Source organism: Xenopus laevis, chromosome 5L (assembly GCF_017654675.1).
Source record: "Xenopus laevis strain J_2021 chromosome 5L, Xenopus_laevis_v10.1, whole genome shotgun sequence".
Lineage (NCBI taxonomy): Eukaryota > Metazoa > Chordata > Amphibia > Anura > Pipidae > Xenopus > Xenopus laevis.
This window is the reverse complement of record NC_054379.1, coordinates 169,345,952-169,360,681: the sequence shown is the minus strand read 5'-3', so window position 1 is coordinate 169,360,681 and position 14,730 is coordinate 169,345,952. Positions and strand designations below refer to the sequence as shown.

Here is a 14,730-nt window from a genome sequence, read left to right as displayed (position 1 = left end):
CTGTATTGGTCTGTGAGTAAACAAGAAACGGCACAGACTCTGGGGAGTGTGAGTGTTTGTGCTGAGTGCCGGCCTGGTCACACTTCACTAATATTTCTCCAGTAACATCGGCAATGACTGGGGAAAGAATCCTGATGTGATGCCACATATATTAATTGCATCTATTCCATTGGGCAACTGCCGAGCCACAACTGTCATGTCTCGCTCTGAGAAGTAAAACTCACTCCTCATTCCATGAGCCAAAGCAAGAGCATGTCCCTATCCTGCTACACATCTACAATGATGGTTTTAAAGTAGGAATTCGGTTTGGGACTCGGCCTTTTTCAGCAGGATTTGGCTGAATTCAATCCTAATTTGCATATGTAAATTAGGGGCGGGTAGGGAAATCACGTGACTTTTCATCACAAAAGAAGAACATTTTCCACTTTTTCCTTTCCTGCCCATAATTTGCATATGCAAATAAGGATTCGGTTCGGTATTCGGTAGAATCTTTCACCAAGGATTCGGGAATTCGGCCGAATCCCAAATCTCAGTTCTGTACAGCCTCTCTAGGAAATGGTCCAGGCTCCCTTTCTGTCAGGTATAAAATGAACGAGAGTGTTTTTATATTTAGTGATTTGCCTTTTACACTATTTTTATAACATTCTCCTTAATTGGTTTCAGGGGATAATCAATTCCATACCCGGATCTCATAGAGAATTTAGCAGAAAGTGAGCCTGAACAGCTTTCTATACTGGACAATAGGCTGATTCTTCCTCTCCAATCCCTGCACATACTGTATTACTGCAAATACACTGTTTGGTGTGGACACTGTAATTATTAGTAAGACAATTTTATAAGTCATTTAGCTGCCAGCTGGGCTTGGAATTGTAGGTACAGGGGTTAGGGACACAACGGTTTGTTTTGGGTGGTAAAGCTAGAAAGGACTGTTCCCCAAAACTGGATGCCTTCAGCTCTTCCTCAAAGGGGATAGAAACCTAAATCTAAAATAAAGAAAATCTAATTTTATTCAACTTCCCAATATCCATTCATTCCTCATTCTCACTGGGTTTATAGTTCTGTGTAACTGTCATTGTGTCTGTCCCTTTCTCTGCACTGCTGCTTCTGACTCCTGATACAACTTCCCAATATCCATTCATTCCTCATTCTCACTGGGTTTATAGTTCTGTGTAACTGTCATTGTGTGTCCCTTTCTCTGCACTGCTGCTTCTGACTCCAGATACAACTTCCCAATATCCATTCATTCCTCATTCTCACTGGGTTTATAGTTCTGTGTAACTGTCATTGTGTCTGTCCCTTTCTCTTCTCTGCACTGCTGCTTCTGACTCCTGATACAACTTCCCAATATCCATTCATTCCTCATTCTCACTGGGTTTATAGTTCTGTGTAACTGTCATTGTGTCTGTCCCTTTCTCTTCTCTGCACTGCTGCTTCTGACTCCTGATACAACTTCCCAATATCCATTCATTCCTCATTCTCACTGGGTTTATAGTTCTGTGTAACTGTCATTGTGTCTGTCCCTTTCTCTGCACTGCTGCTTCTGACTCCTGATACAACTTCCCAATATCCATTCATTCCTCATTCTCACTGGGTTTATAGTTCTGTGTAACTGTCATTGTGTCTGTCCCTTTCTCTTCTCTGCACTGCTGCTTCTGACTCCTGATACAACTTCCCAATATCCATTCATTCCTCATTCTCACTGGGTTTATAGTTCTGTGTAACTGTCATTGTGTCTGTCCCTTTCTCTGCACTGCTGCTTCTGACTCCTGATACAACTTCCCAATATCCATTCATTCCTCATTCTCACTGGGTTTATAGTTCACTGTAACTGTCATTGTGTCTGTCCCTTTCTCTGCACTGCTGCTTCTGACTCCTGATACAACTTCCCAATATCCATTCATTCCTCATTCTCACTGGGTTTATAGTTCTGTGTAACTGTCATTGTGTCTGTCCCTTTCTCTTCTCTGCACTGCTGCCTCTGACTCCTGATACAACTTCCCAATATCCATTCATTCCTCATTCTCACTGGGTTTATAGTTCTGTGTAACTGTCATTGTGTCTGTCCCTTTCTCTGCACTGCTGCTTCTGACTCCTGATACAACTTCCCAATATCCATTCATTCCTCATTCTCACTGGGTTTATAGTTCTGTGTAACTGTCATTGTGTCTGTCCCTTTCTCTGCACTGCTGCCTCTGACTCCTGATACAACTTCCCAATATCCATTCATTCCTCATTCTCACTGGGTTTATAGTTCTGTGTAACTGTCATTGTGTCTGTCCCTTTCTCTTCTCTGCACTGCTGCCTCTGACTCCTGATACAACTTCCCAATATCCATTCATTCCTCATTCTCACTGGGTTTATACATTTCCGAGAGCATTATCAGTCCACATAAACCTGTAGCAGTGCTGCACATCACTAGTGCCCTACATCAGGACTGCAGGTACAGAATACTCAGATCTAAACAAGAATGTAAGAACAACATTCAGACCCTGGGGGGCTTCATAACATTTCCTTTATCTAAAGCCTTTCCTCGTCCTGTCAGTCAGTGTCTAATACTGATTTATCAGCCCCCACACACCACTAAACCCCAATCAAACACCTTGTCCTACACAAGCCAATCCCCAATCGGTTTAGGGACGGCATCAACAGAATCACTTGTATTCCTTTAGGATGAAAACACCAACCCCTTATCACCCCTTAAGGCAGATAACCCCGTATAGATAGCCCCCCAATACTAAGGCAGATAACCCCGTATACATAGCTCACCTAAATATCCCAAAGCTGGTGCTTCCTTAAAGCAGAATTAGTCAGTACACAATAAGTGAAACAACGTGATATGTTCTTGATCTAGAGAAACACTGTAAATATAAACTTTATAAGGAAAGTCCCACATCTGTGCTTTGTAAGTGCCAGTTTACTTCCCCTTTAAACTGGGTGTCACAATTGTAGATTAGTGATGAAGCTGGCGGGCAAAGCAGTGGGCGTGGCCTATCTCCTGAGTGACAGCTGTCAGTGAGGAACAGACCCTGCGGCTCACTTTTACACAACTCGTTATTACTATACGGCTCTCACCTTTCCCAAAGCCAGTTAGCAAATCAGATTTGTGCATGATCCCCGGGTCATGTGACACTGAGCTGTACAATAAGGCGCTCATTCACATGCTGCTGCTGCTGTCTCATCACATGACTCGGGGAAGAACTGGAGCTGAATTACATTCCCCTGGTGCTGCCTTTATACTGGGCTTTATTGCCTGGCCCAAAAGCATGCGCCTACACCTTATTAGATCTTTCATCAATGACATAATGAGAAATTAAATGAGTTTATTTGTTCATTACACCAACATGATGTCAGTCCTGCTGCCAGTCCCTCAGCCCTGCCGCCAGTAACTCAGCCCTGCCGCCAGTAACGCAGTCTTGCTGCCAATCCCTCAGCCCTGCCGCCAGTAACTCAGTCTTGCCGCCAGTAACTCAGTCTTGCTGCCAGTCCCTCAGCCCTGCCGCCAGTCCCACAGCCCTGCCGACCAGTCCCACAGCCCTGCCGCCAGTAACTCAGTCTTGCTGCCAGTCCCTCAGCCCTGCCGCCATGTCCCTCAGCCCTGCCGCCAGTAACTCAGCCCTGCCGCCAGTAACGCAGTCTTGCTGCCAATCCCTCAGCCCTGCCGCCAGTCCCTCAGCCCTGCCGCCAGTAACTCAGTCTTGCCGCCAGTCCCTCAGCCCTGCCGCCAGTAACTCAGTCTTGCCGCCAGTAACTCAGCCCTGCCACCAGTAACTCAGTCTTGCCGCCAGTAACTCAGTCTTGCTGCCAGTCCCTCAGCCCTGCCGCCAGTCCCACAGCCCTGCCGACCAGTCCCACAGCCCTGCCGCCAGTAACTCATTCTTGCTGCCAGTCCCTCAGCCCTGCCTCCAGTAACTCAGTCTTGCCGCCAGTAACTCAGTCTTGCTGCCAGTCCCTCAGCCCTGCCGCCAGTAACTCAGTCTTGCCGCCAGTAACTCAGTCTTGCTGCCAGTCCCACAGCCCTGCCGCCAGTAACTCAGTCTTGCTGCCAGTCCCTCAGCCCTGCCGCCAGTCGCTCAGTCTTGCCGCCATTGTCTTACCTTATTTATCATCACATGCACACCTACTGTGTTGAGATGTCCCCATTAGCCTCACTACATGTTTTACCCCCTGTATTATATTTGGGGTGCTTGTATATTGAATTCCTGCGGGGGAGGGGGGGTTTGAATACGTGGGCCCCTCAGTATTGCAGTGATTGGCAGAGACATATGCTGCAGGACTGTGTATTTGGCCCTGGCAAGAGAGAGAGAGCGTGGCACAGATCTGCAGATGCCAGCGAGTGCCCTGCTACTAATTTACTAATTACTTATATAATGAAATCTCCTGGGTGACTGTGCAATTTCCCTTTCTATGCCGAGATGATTACGGCTCCTTTTATAAAATGCTTACTATAATAGATTTTACTAATTTACCCCAGAGTGCCATAATCTGCTTGAATATACTCCCCCCCCCCGCTCATATCTGCACCATGAGCCAAATTCCTACACACAAACCCCTTCCATTACTCACTAAGTACTGTCACCCCGGGGCACAACAACACTTTCTGCACATCTTGCTCCTATGGCTGCCCCCCTGCTAAGTCACACACTAACTGCCACCTCTATACCATCTCCTACACCCCATACACTGGCACCTCTATGCCATCTCCTATACCCCATAGGCATTCCCCTGTACTAAGCACAATTCAGCAGGAACAGTCCCTAAGTTTGCTCATAGTCTGTACAGAGAGATCCCATAAAACTATGGCAGCATAGGTATTCCCTGTACTAAGCACAATTCAGCAGGAACAGTCCCTAAGTTTGCTCATAGTCTGTACAGAGAGATCCCATAAAACTATGGCAGTATAGGTATTCCCTGTACTAAGCACAATTCAGCAGGAACAGTCCCTAAGTTTGCTCATAGTCTGTACAGAGATCCCATAAAACTATGGCAGCATAGGTATTCCCCTGTACTAAGCACAATTCAGCAGGAACAGTCCCTAAGTTTGCTCATAGTCTGTACAGAGAGATCCCATAAAACTATGGCAGCATAGGTATTCCCCTGTACTAAGCACAATTCAGCAGGAACAGTCCCTAAGTTTGCTCATAGTCTGTACAGAGAGATCCCATAAAACTATGGCAGTGTAGGTATTCCCTGTACTAAGCACAATTCAGCAGGAACAGCCCCCTAAGTTTGCTCATAGTCTGTACAGAGAGATCCCATAAAACTATGGTACATGGGTATTCCCCTGTACTAAGCACAATTCAGCAGGAACAGTACCCTAAGTTTGCTCATAGTCTGTACAGAGAGATCCCATAAAACTATGGCAGTATAGATATTCCCTGTACTAAGCACAATTCAGCAGGAACAGTCCCTAAGTTTGTTCATAGTCTGTACAGAGAGATCCCATAAAACTATGGCAGTGTAGGTATTCCCTGTACTAAGCACAATTCAGCAGGAACAGCCCCTAAATTTGCTCATAGTCTGTACAGAGAGATCCCATAAAACTATGGCAGCATAGGTATTCCCTGTACTAAGCACAATTCAGCAGGAACAGTAAGTTTGCTCATAGTCTGTACAGAGAGATCCCATAAAACTATGGCAGCATAGGTATTCCCCTGTACTAAGCACAATTCAGCAGGAACAGTCCCCTAAGTTTGCTCATAGTCTGTACAGAGAGGTCCCATAAAACTATGGCAGCATAGGTATTCCTCTGTACTAAGCACAATTCAGCAGGAACAGTCCCCTAAGTTTGCTCATAGTCTGTACAGAGAGATCCCATAAAACTATGGCAGCATAGGTATTCCCTGTACTTAGCAAAATTCAGCAGGAACAGTCCCCTAAGTTTGCTCATAGTCTGTACAGAGAGATCCCATAAAACTATGGCAGCATAGGTATTCCCTGTACTAAGCACAATTCAGCAGGAACAGTCCCTAAGTTTGCTCATAGTCTGTACAGAGAGATCCCATAAAACTATGGCAGCATAGGTATTCCCTGTACTTAGCAAAATTCAGCAGGAACAGTCCCCTAAGTTTGCTCATAGTCTGTACAGAGAGATCCCATAAAACTATGGCAGCATAGGTATTCCCTGTACTAAGCACAATTCAGCAGGAACAGTCCCTAAGTTTGCTCATAGTCTGTACAGAGAGATCCCATAAAACTATGGCAGCATAGGTATTCCCTGTACTAAGCAAAATTCAGCAGGAACAGTCCCCTAAGTTTGCTCATAGCCTTTAGTAAAGGTAGCACTATGCCTGGGTGCACGTGTTGAAGGTACAGGAGCGGGTGTAATAAAGCACCAGTATATCTGCTATGACCCAGGGGTCAGACTTCATATGGGCAAGGCAGACAGCAGGGGGTATGAGAACGGTAATTACAGGCACAAAGCAAACAAGTCATTAATCACAAGCAGGCAGCTGCTCCTTTATAAACTCACACTATTGGAATCACATCATATGGCTCATTAATAAACAACAACCACAAACCCTTAAAAGTCTTGTTGTGACCATTAGTGTGTAGCTAGGAGCCCTGCCATAAAGCAAGACTGGACGGTCAGTTGAGTAATACATTGGCCATGCAAGAACAAAAAAAAAACTATAATATCATAAAATACAGATATTGTGAAAAAAGAAAGACACAGTACAAGCATGGAAGCCTTGGGACCTGGAGCTTGCTAATAAGGGGATTTCCCAGTAGGTGCAGCGCTAACATCAAGTTAAAACTCCTGCCTCCTCTATATTCCCTTTCCTTCACTAGTGGGTCAAAAATGAATGAAAGGGAAGAGACATAGGAAAAAGTCCAGATCTGGTAGCAGATTGCAGTTAGTGTTTACAATATTCTGGTCGATGGTCTGTGCTACAAAATGTTTTTAGGCAGAAGGATGTTGGCCAAGAGTCAGACGGAAGATGTTACATAAGCTCAGCAATGAGTCACACACACAACGGAGCTTTACTGGCACAGAGGCAAAGGAACCAGTTTTCATGCAAAAACAAGACTGCTCTAGAACTTGTAAAGCAAAGAGATCTCCTAGGGTCTCACACATGGTTTCGCAAATAAACGATCAGAAGCTGAAGAGCCCTACTGAAGCTTCACAAACTCACAAAGAAACCTATTTCTAAGAAAGGAGACTTCACCTAGATCCTCACTGACTGGCCTAGATGTTGTAGACTAGAGACCTCTCCGTAGGCATCACACATTGGCCTACAAACCAAATAAAATAAGCTGTAGAACTCTCTATTAGATGTTACTAGTAGCACGGACACTGGTTCAACTCTGAAGACTGCAGAGTAAGACATTTCACAATTTCACTTTTTCAAAGAAGAGCCGTGCAGGTAATGATGCCTTCCATTCCTTGAATCTACTCACAGAGCTCCACTTGAACTACTATCTCTATTGGACAAGAGGTTAAAAGCATTATTGCCCCATATCCCACACATTGGCATATCCTAAGAAACGAGATGGCTCAATCAGATAGGAGAGGTGCAATGGAGCTCCACCTCCCCTCCATTGTCCTTTATCCAAGTGTTGGCGAGTGTCAGGAACTAGACGTTTTCTGATTCCAGATGGTCCCGGGTCACAATTAAAGAAATGACAATGGCCAATGGGAGATGCCATATTTCAGTCTGGATTCAGCATTCAGAGGACATAAACAAAAACTATCCCCCTATGTATATGTTATATAGTGTATATAGTGAGGCTTATATACACAGCATTTCCACCATTTTTATTTCTCTCGTACATCGTTTTCCCCTCTTGCTTTGGTTTTTCTTCTGCCAGGCAATACGATTCTTTGACAAAGCACCAGGTGAGACTAACCTGCCCCCAGGTGGTGCTGTCAGTATTGGGAAATGTCCAGGTTTGACAGATGTCCATGCCGGTGAGAAGCCAGCGTTTTCCCGCCAACGTTCCTGCTGGATTGGGTTTAGTACATACACAAGGCAGCAGTGTTTATATTTTAGTGGAGTTGGAGCAATAAACATGAATCCTGCTTTTTCCCAAGTCACGACACATCAGACATGTGATGAGCTGGAGTCCAAATGGTTTCCAGACAGTGTCATATGAAACCCCCATAACTCCCCGCACCCAGTGTCACTCTCTAGTCCTCCTTTCAGTCTTTGCTCCAGTTAATATAGAACAGACTGCTCCATCTAGATAGAACATATAACTGGAGGCAAACTAAACAAATGGGGCTCTCCAGCACTCAAAGGAATCCATAGGGCCAAAACCAAATGAAGTAAAAACAAAATTTATTTGTAGAATTTAAAATTTATTTGTAGAATTTAAACTTTAATTGTAGAATTTAAAATTTACACACCTCCATGGGCCCTAAGCGTTTCATGCCAAACTGGCACTTACTTAGTCATGGGATCAAATCACAGCTCAGGAAATGAGAATATAAAGAAAATTACAGCCAATCAAAAACCAGTTAGAAAAAGTACAAAAGGCAAACAGAGCCCAGCCACGGGGTCGGACAGTCTTTAAAGGGCATGCAAACCCAAAAATAACATTTTCCATAAAGAAAATATAACTGTAATCTTTTTATTCCTCATTCTCACTTGTAGTTAGGTATAGGTGCTATTGAAATCAATTTGCCCCTTCCTGCACCTCTGGTTCTGCCTCATCATGAAATAAATATAGCAGAAGTCTGGACAGGGTTCAGTGCTGAGTAAGTTCACGTGGCGCCTGCAGAGGGGCTGCATTAAGTGCAGTACATACACCCTAAGCCAAGGACACGCATTATTTGCGTCTGTAGAAAACTCACAATAGAATCACAGTGCTTGGGTGCCGTGTGAATCAGCAAATCCCTCTTTTGTGACTTCTAAGAGCAGTTAAAGAAGGAGAGGCGATTTTGCCGGGGGAATGCTTTAAATGTTGCACATAGCTCAGAGGCAAAGCGTGGTGAGCTCGGCTTTGTTCTATGGCCAACGGGAGTGCGGGGGCGGGGGGCTTCAACAACACAACTAAACCCAAATAAAAGCATTTCAGCACAGAGATATGTGCAAGCCTTTTGCCTGGGTCGGGTGCAGGATCTCGGGGGTCAGGTGCGGGTTGAGGTTTTCTCATCTCACACATCACTACAGCAGAGCACAATGTCAGAGAATTTGAACATCCAGAGAGTTATATTTCTCAACACATGGACAGCAGTATGTACCCCCCAAAAATAATAGTCTTTATTGGCTCAAGGGGCTCAAAAACCTGATGCGTTTGGGGCTGTTCCGCGCTTACTCATATGCCTATGACTAAAGGAATAAGAGATCGAAACGAGTGTTTCCTCACTTCTTCTGGGACAGGAGAGCGGTGCTGAGCCGGAGAAGTAGAGTTGGAGGCCTCAGAAACCTTCTAACTTGCGTTGTTAGCTGAAATAAAAGCTTTTATCACCTCTTTGTGGAGATCTCAGCAATGGATTTCATGAAAGTGCACTTTATACCTTCACTACAAACCCAGATATCGAGTTGCTCACCCCTCAACAATAATAGCACTTCAACATAAGGGTCAGATCAAACAAAGACTTCATCAGGCATGATCATATTGGACACTACGAGCCTGGCCAATGAGAGGGAACCCATATATATATCTGAATTGCAACCATTTCTTATACTATTGCTACATTACGTTCATTAAATAAAAGGATTCCTGTTCTGGAAAGGTGCCAGGTTATTCGGGAGCAATACGAATGAGCCCCATGCTATAGTATTTCACCCTTACACAAGACTCCATTGTTACCGGCTGACTGGCCACCTCCATTGTTATTTCTCTTTACAAGAAGACATTGAGGGGTGTGACACGACATTATTAAGGGCATGGGTAGAAGCACAGGTATGGGATCCATTATTCAGAATGCTCCAAATTACAGAGTCTGTCTCCCATAGACTCCATTTTAGCGAAATAATCCAAATTTTTAAAAATGATTTCCTTTTTCTGTGTAATAATAAAACAGTAACTTGTACTTGATCCCAACTAAGATATAATTAATCCTTATTGGAGGCAAAACCAGCCTATTGGGTTTATTTCATGTTTACAGGATTTTCTAGTAGACTTTAGGTATGAAGATCCAAATTACGGAAAGATCCATTATCTGGAAAAACCTAAGTCCAGAGCATTTTGGATAACAGCTCCAAAATCTGTAATAATAAAACAGTAACTTGTACTTGATCCCAACTAAGATATAATAAATCCTTTTAGGAAGCAAAACCAGCCAATTGGGTTTATTTAATGTTTACACGATTTTCTAGTAGACAAGTTATTAAGTTCCAAATTACAGAAAGATCCATTATCTGGAAAACCCCAGGTCCAGAGCATTCCAGCTGTAGCTGGTAAATGAATAGCTGCAGCTATACGAGATGGCACGGCCCAAATAAATCAGATAAAAAGGAGTTTAATCTTCCAGCCGCACTGATGGGAAATTCTCACATTCAGTAAATTCTCTCCCCGTCCCTTATCTTAACTGAAATCCTTCTCCCCGGGACTGACAGATCCGTGTTGGCACTTCTGGACACTCAGATATGAGACGCTCACAATTACAGGTTCTGATCCGGCTCCTGCTGTGCTCTAATGTGTTATATCTATTGAGGACCACAATCCTATGTACTTATTACCTATAGATACTATGAAATCATGTTTCCCATGTATGAAATATTGTCATTAATGAGACAGAGAGATGACCCTGAGTTGAAGTCAAAGAGAAAGACCCAAATGATGGGCACAAAACAGGGACACACCACACTCTGTGAACAGGGTTTGCACAAGGGTTTCATTGCACCGGGGTATAAATACAGGCGAGATAGAAACAAGGCAATATCACAAGACCCACAAGTTGATCAGAGAAATGTTCTTCATGGTTGTCTTTAATATGTTATTTTTTATTATCATAATATTATTGGCTTTATAACCGAGATTATCAGTAAAATGGCAAAACTTCATTACAATCTCCCATAATCATCATTTCCTAAGACTTGGTCTTGGTGTTTTCAAGCCTAAACATCTCTCTCATTTCCAAAGAGGTTACACTTGCCCCTGACATACTCAAGCCTTTTTCCATCTCTCTCATTTCCCAAGAGGTTATACTTGGCCTTGGCTTACTCAAGTCTAACCCATCCCTCTTATTTCCTAAGTGGTTATACTTGGCCTTGGCTTACTCTAGCCTTACCCATCCTTTTTACTTCCTAAGTAGTTATACATGGCCTTGGTTACTCAAACCTTACCCATCCTTCCAATTTGCCAATAGGTTATACTTGGCCTTGGCTTACTCGAGCCTCATCCATCCCTCTTATTTCCGAAGTGGTTATACTTGGCATTGGCTTACTCAAGCCTTACCCATCCTTTTTACTTCCTAAGTAGTTATACATGGCCTTGGTTACTCAAACCTTACCCATCCTTCCAATTTGCCAATAGGTTATACTTGGCCTTGGCTTACTCGAGCCTCATCCATCCCTCTTATTTCCGAAGTGGTTATACTTGGCATTGGCTTACTCAAGCCTTACCCATCCTTTTTACTTCCTAAGTAGTTATACATGGCCTTGGTTACTCAAACCTTACCCATCCTTCCAATTTGCCAATAGGTTATACTTGGCCTTGGCTTACTCGAGCCTCATCCATCCCTCTTATTTCCTAAGTGGTTATACTTGGCATTGGCTTACTCAAACCTTACCCATCCTTTTTATTTCCTAAGTGGTTATACTTAACCTTGGCTTACTCAAGCCTTATTCATCCATCTTATTTCCTAAGTGATTATACTTGGCCTTGGCTTACTCAAACCTTACCCATCCTTCTAATTTGCCAATAGGTTATACTTGGCATTGGCTTACTCAAGCCTTACCCATCCTTCTAATTTGCCAATAGGTTATACTTGGCATTGGCTTACTCAAGCCTTACCCATCCTTTTTATTTTCTATGTGGTTTTACTTGGCCTTGGCTTACTCAAGCCTTACCCATCCTTTTTATTTCCTAAGTGGTTATACTTGGCCTTGGCTTACTCAAACCTTACCCATTCTTTTAATTTGCCAATAGGTTATACTTGGCATTGTCTAACTCAAGCCTTACCCATCCTTTTTCTTTCCTATGTGGTTTTACTTGGCCTTGGCTTACTCAAGCCTTACCCATCCTTTTTATTTCCTAAGTGGTTATACTTGGCCTTGGCTTACTCAAACCTTACCCATTCTTTTAATTTGCCAATAGGTTATACTTGGCATTGTCTAACTCAAGCCTTACCCATCCTTTTTATTTCCTATGTGGTTATACTTGGCCTTGGCTTACTCAAGCCTTACCCATCCTTTTTATTTCCTAAGTGGTTATATTTGACCTTGGCTTACTCAAGCCTTATCCATCCTTTTTATTTCCTAAGTGGTTATACTTGGCCTTGGCTTACTCAAACCTTACCCATCCTTCTCATTTGCCAATAGGTTATACTTGGCCTTGGCTTACTCAAGCCTTTCCCATCCTTCTTATTTCCTAAGAGGTTATACTTGGCCTTGGTTTACTCAAGCCTTACCCACCTCTCTCGTTTCCTAAAAAGTTATGAACTACAAAACCATGATACCAGTAAATGTATAAAAGTCTACAGAAGTTCTGGAGCTTGTGCTGTAGATAATGAACATTATTATATAGTGGGCTGGAGTAAAGTCAGTGTGGGGGGTTCCTTATCTTTAATGTAAGAGAGTGTTCCTGCCTGACTGCTCTCCCCCTATGTTACACACTAGTGGCCTCCCTGTTTCCCTCTGCTCAGTATATACTATCAGTACAAGTACCAACAGGCACACACTAGAAAAACATAGGAAGATTGGGCCCTTTAATTAGGCATAATCCCACCCAGGTGTCTGGCAGGCAATCTGATTTAAAGGGATACTGTCATCTCGTAATACCTTTTCACTTCAGAACTTTGTTTGCAGGGTCTCAAATAAGCTTACGATCTATTCCCCCAGTTAAATCTGTCAGAGGCATCTCCACCCAACAGTGCTGCACATTTACATCCCATAATAGTTTCTCTGTCTAATAGCACAGCTTGCACAGTGTGAGTACAGAGAGCCGTGCTCACTATATGGCTGAATGTAAAGTACATTTACATCAGTGTCTTAGAAAGGGGACCAGCTCTAAATCTGTGACAAACTACGCTTCCCAGCATCCACTAGGGGTGATGCATGCTGGGAGATATAATTCCAATAGCTGTAAGGTGTGTAAATAACACAGTCATCTTCCCTTTGCACCCACTAGGAGACCCAATTGGGACCCTGGGATAATAAGCAATAAAGTGCCCGTTCAGAGTTACTTCCCCTTGAAATAATATGCACCCTGTTATGAATCAGCTCCCAGCAGAGTGTTGCAGTTGTACAACATACACGGCAATAAACAGGAAGATTCTGTACTTAAACTGCCGCCTGTCTCCGCTCACATTTACAGCAGAATTAAATGATGCAATTGGGAGCCCCGGCTGGTGCAATATTTATAATAAAATGTTTGTCTGACCTTTAATTACATCTGTTGAAACAGCTTCCCCATTATACAGGCCAAATGGCATTTACTTTCTAATGGGAACATTTGTGTAAGCTTAGTAAATATACTCTGCATATTACCCACCGGCGGCCAAACCATCACACGCTCACTCTCCCAGTGTAACGAAAACTACAGAATGGCACCATCTTCATCATTACTGCCCAGTGATCTGACCTTGCCGCATAATGTACCCCCTACTGTAAATGATAAGGATATTAGAGGTCTCTGAGGGGTTCTGGGAGCATATAATCAAGTCCTGTGGAACAGTATGTGGCTTACAGCTTCATTAGGATGTTGCAGCAAATAAAGTTGTATTATTGGCCACTTCTCATGGTAAGAATACAAAAGGCAGCATTTGGCCCGTTCCTGCAAGCGGTGCCCCCTATCCAGTGAGTAAGGAAGGAGCCAGTTATAAGATTAGCAGGAAATAAATATAAGAGTGAACATAGTTTGGTTGCACGGGGCTGGGAATCAATAGCTGTCAGGACAGTGTGATTAAACGGATACAAAGAGGCAGTGGAATTTGTGCTCATGAGCTCAGGTCATTATTCATTTGTATTATTCCTGTGTATCCGGAGGAAGGAGAATGTGTGAGAGCAGCATCACAGCAGGATGAAATATGGAAATAAACCCGTTCCGGCCACTCGCACTGATGACAATCTAAATCTATCCATTTACTGGGCATCCTCCAAATGTATGGGGTCACCCTACCGCACAGCCGCCTACATCACCCTAAAGGGGACACTCACCTTTCAGCAAAGCATAAAACTATTCTATTATAAGTCACTTTAAACTTGGTCTTCATTTTGACTTTCTGTAATCCTTAAATCTTTTGTTCTACCTGTGTCTGAACTGACTACAGCTATGAGACCACCAGGCTGCCGAGCCCTCCAGACACTAACTGCCATCTCTGTATCTGCTCCTGGGAATGACAGTGAGCACAAGTGTGTGTGTGTTTGTCAGTATGAGAGTGTGTGTGTGTGTCAGTATGAGTGTGTGTGTCAGTATGAGTGTGTGTCTGTATGAGTGTGTGTGTGCCAGTATGAGTGTGTGTGTGTGTGTATGTCAGTATGAGTGTGTGTCTGTATGAGTGTGTGTGTGTGTGTGTGTGCGTGTGCCAGTATGAGTGTGTGTCTGTATGAGTGTGTGTGTTTGTGTCTGTATGAGTGTGTGAGTGTGTGTGTGTGTGTCAGTATGAGTGTGTGTGTGCGT

At 43.6% G+C, this 14,730-nt stretch overlaps 1 protein-coding gene across 4 annotated transcripts in view; it reads right to left on the bottom strand.

Moving 5' to 3' along the window:
* The window catches only part of dtnb.L (dystrobrevin beta L homeolog), a 91,337-nt gene that overhangs the window by 65,511 nt on the left and 11,096 nt on the right, over positions 1-14,730 (bottom strand). The window lies entirely within an intron of this gene.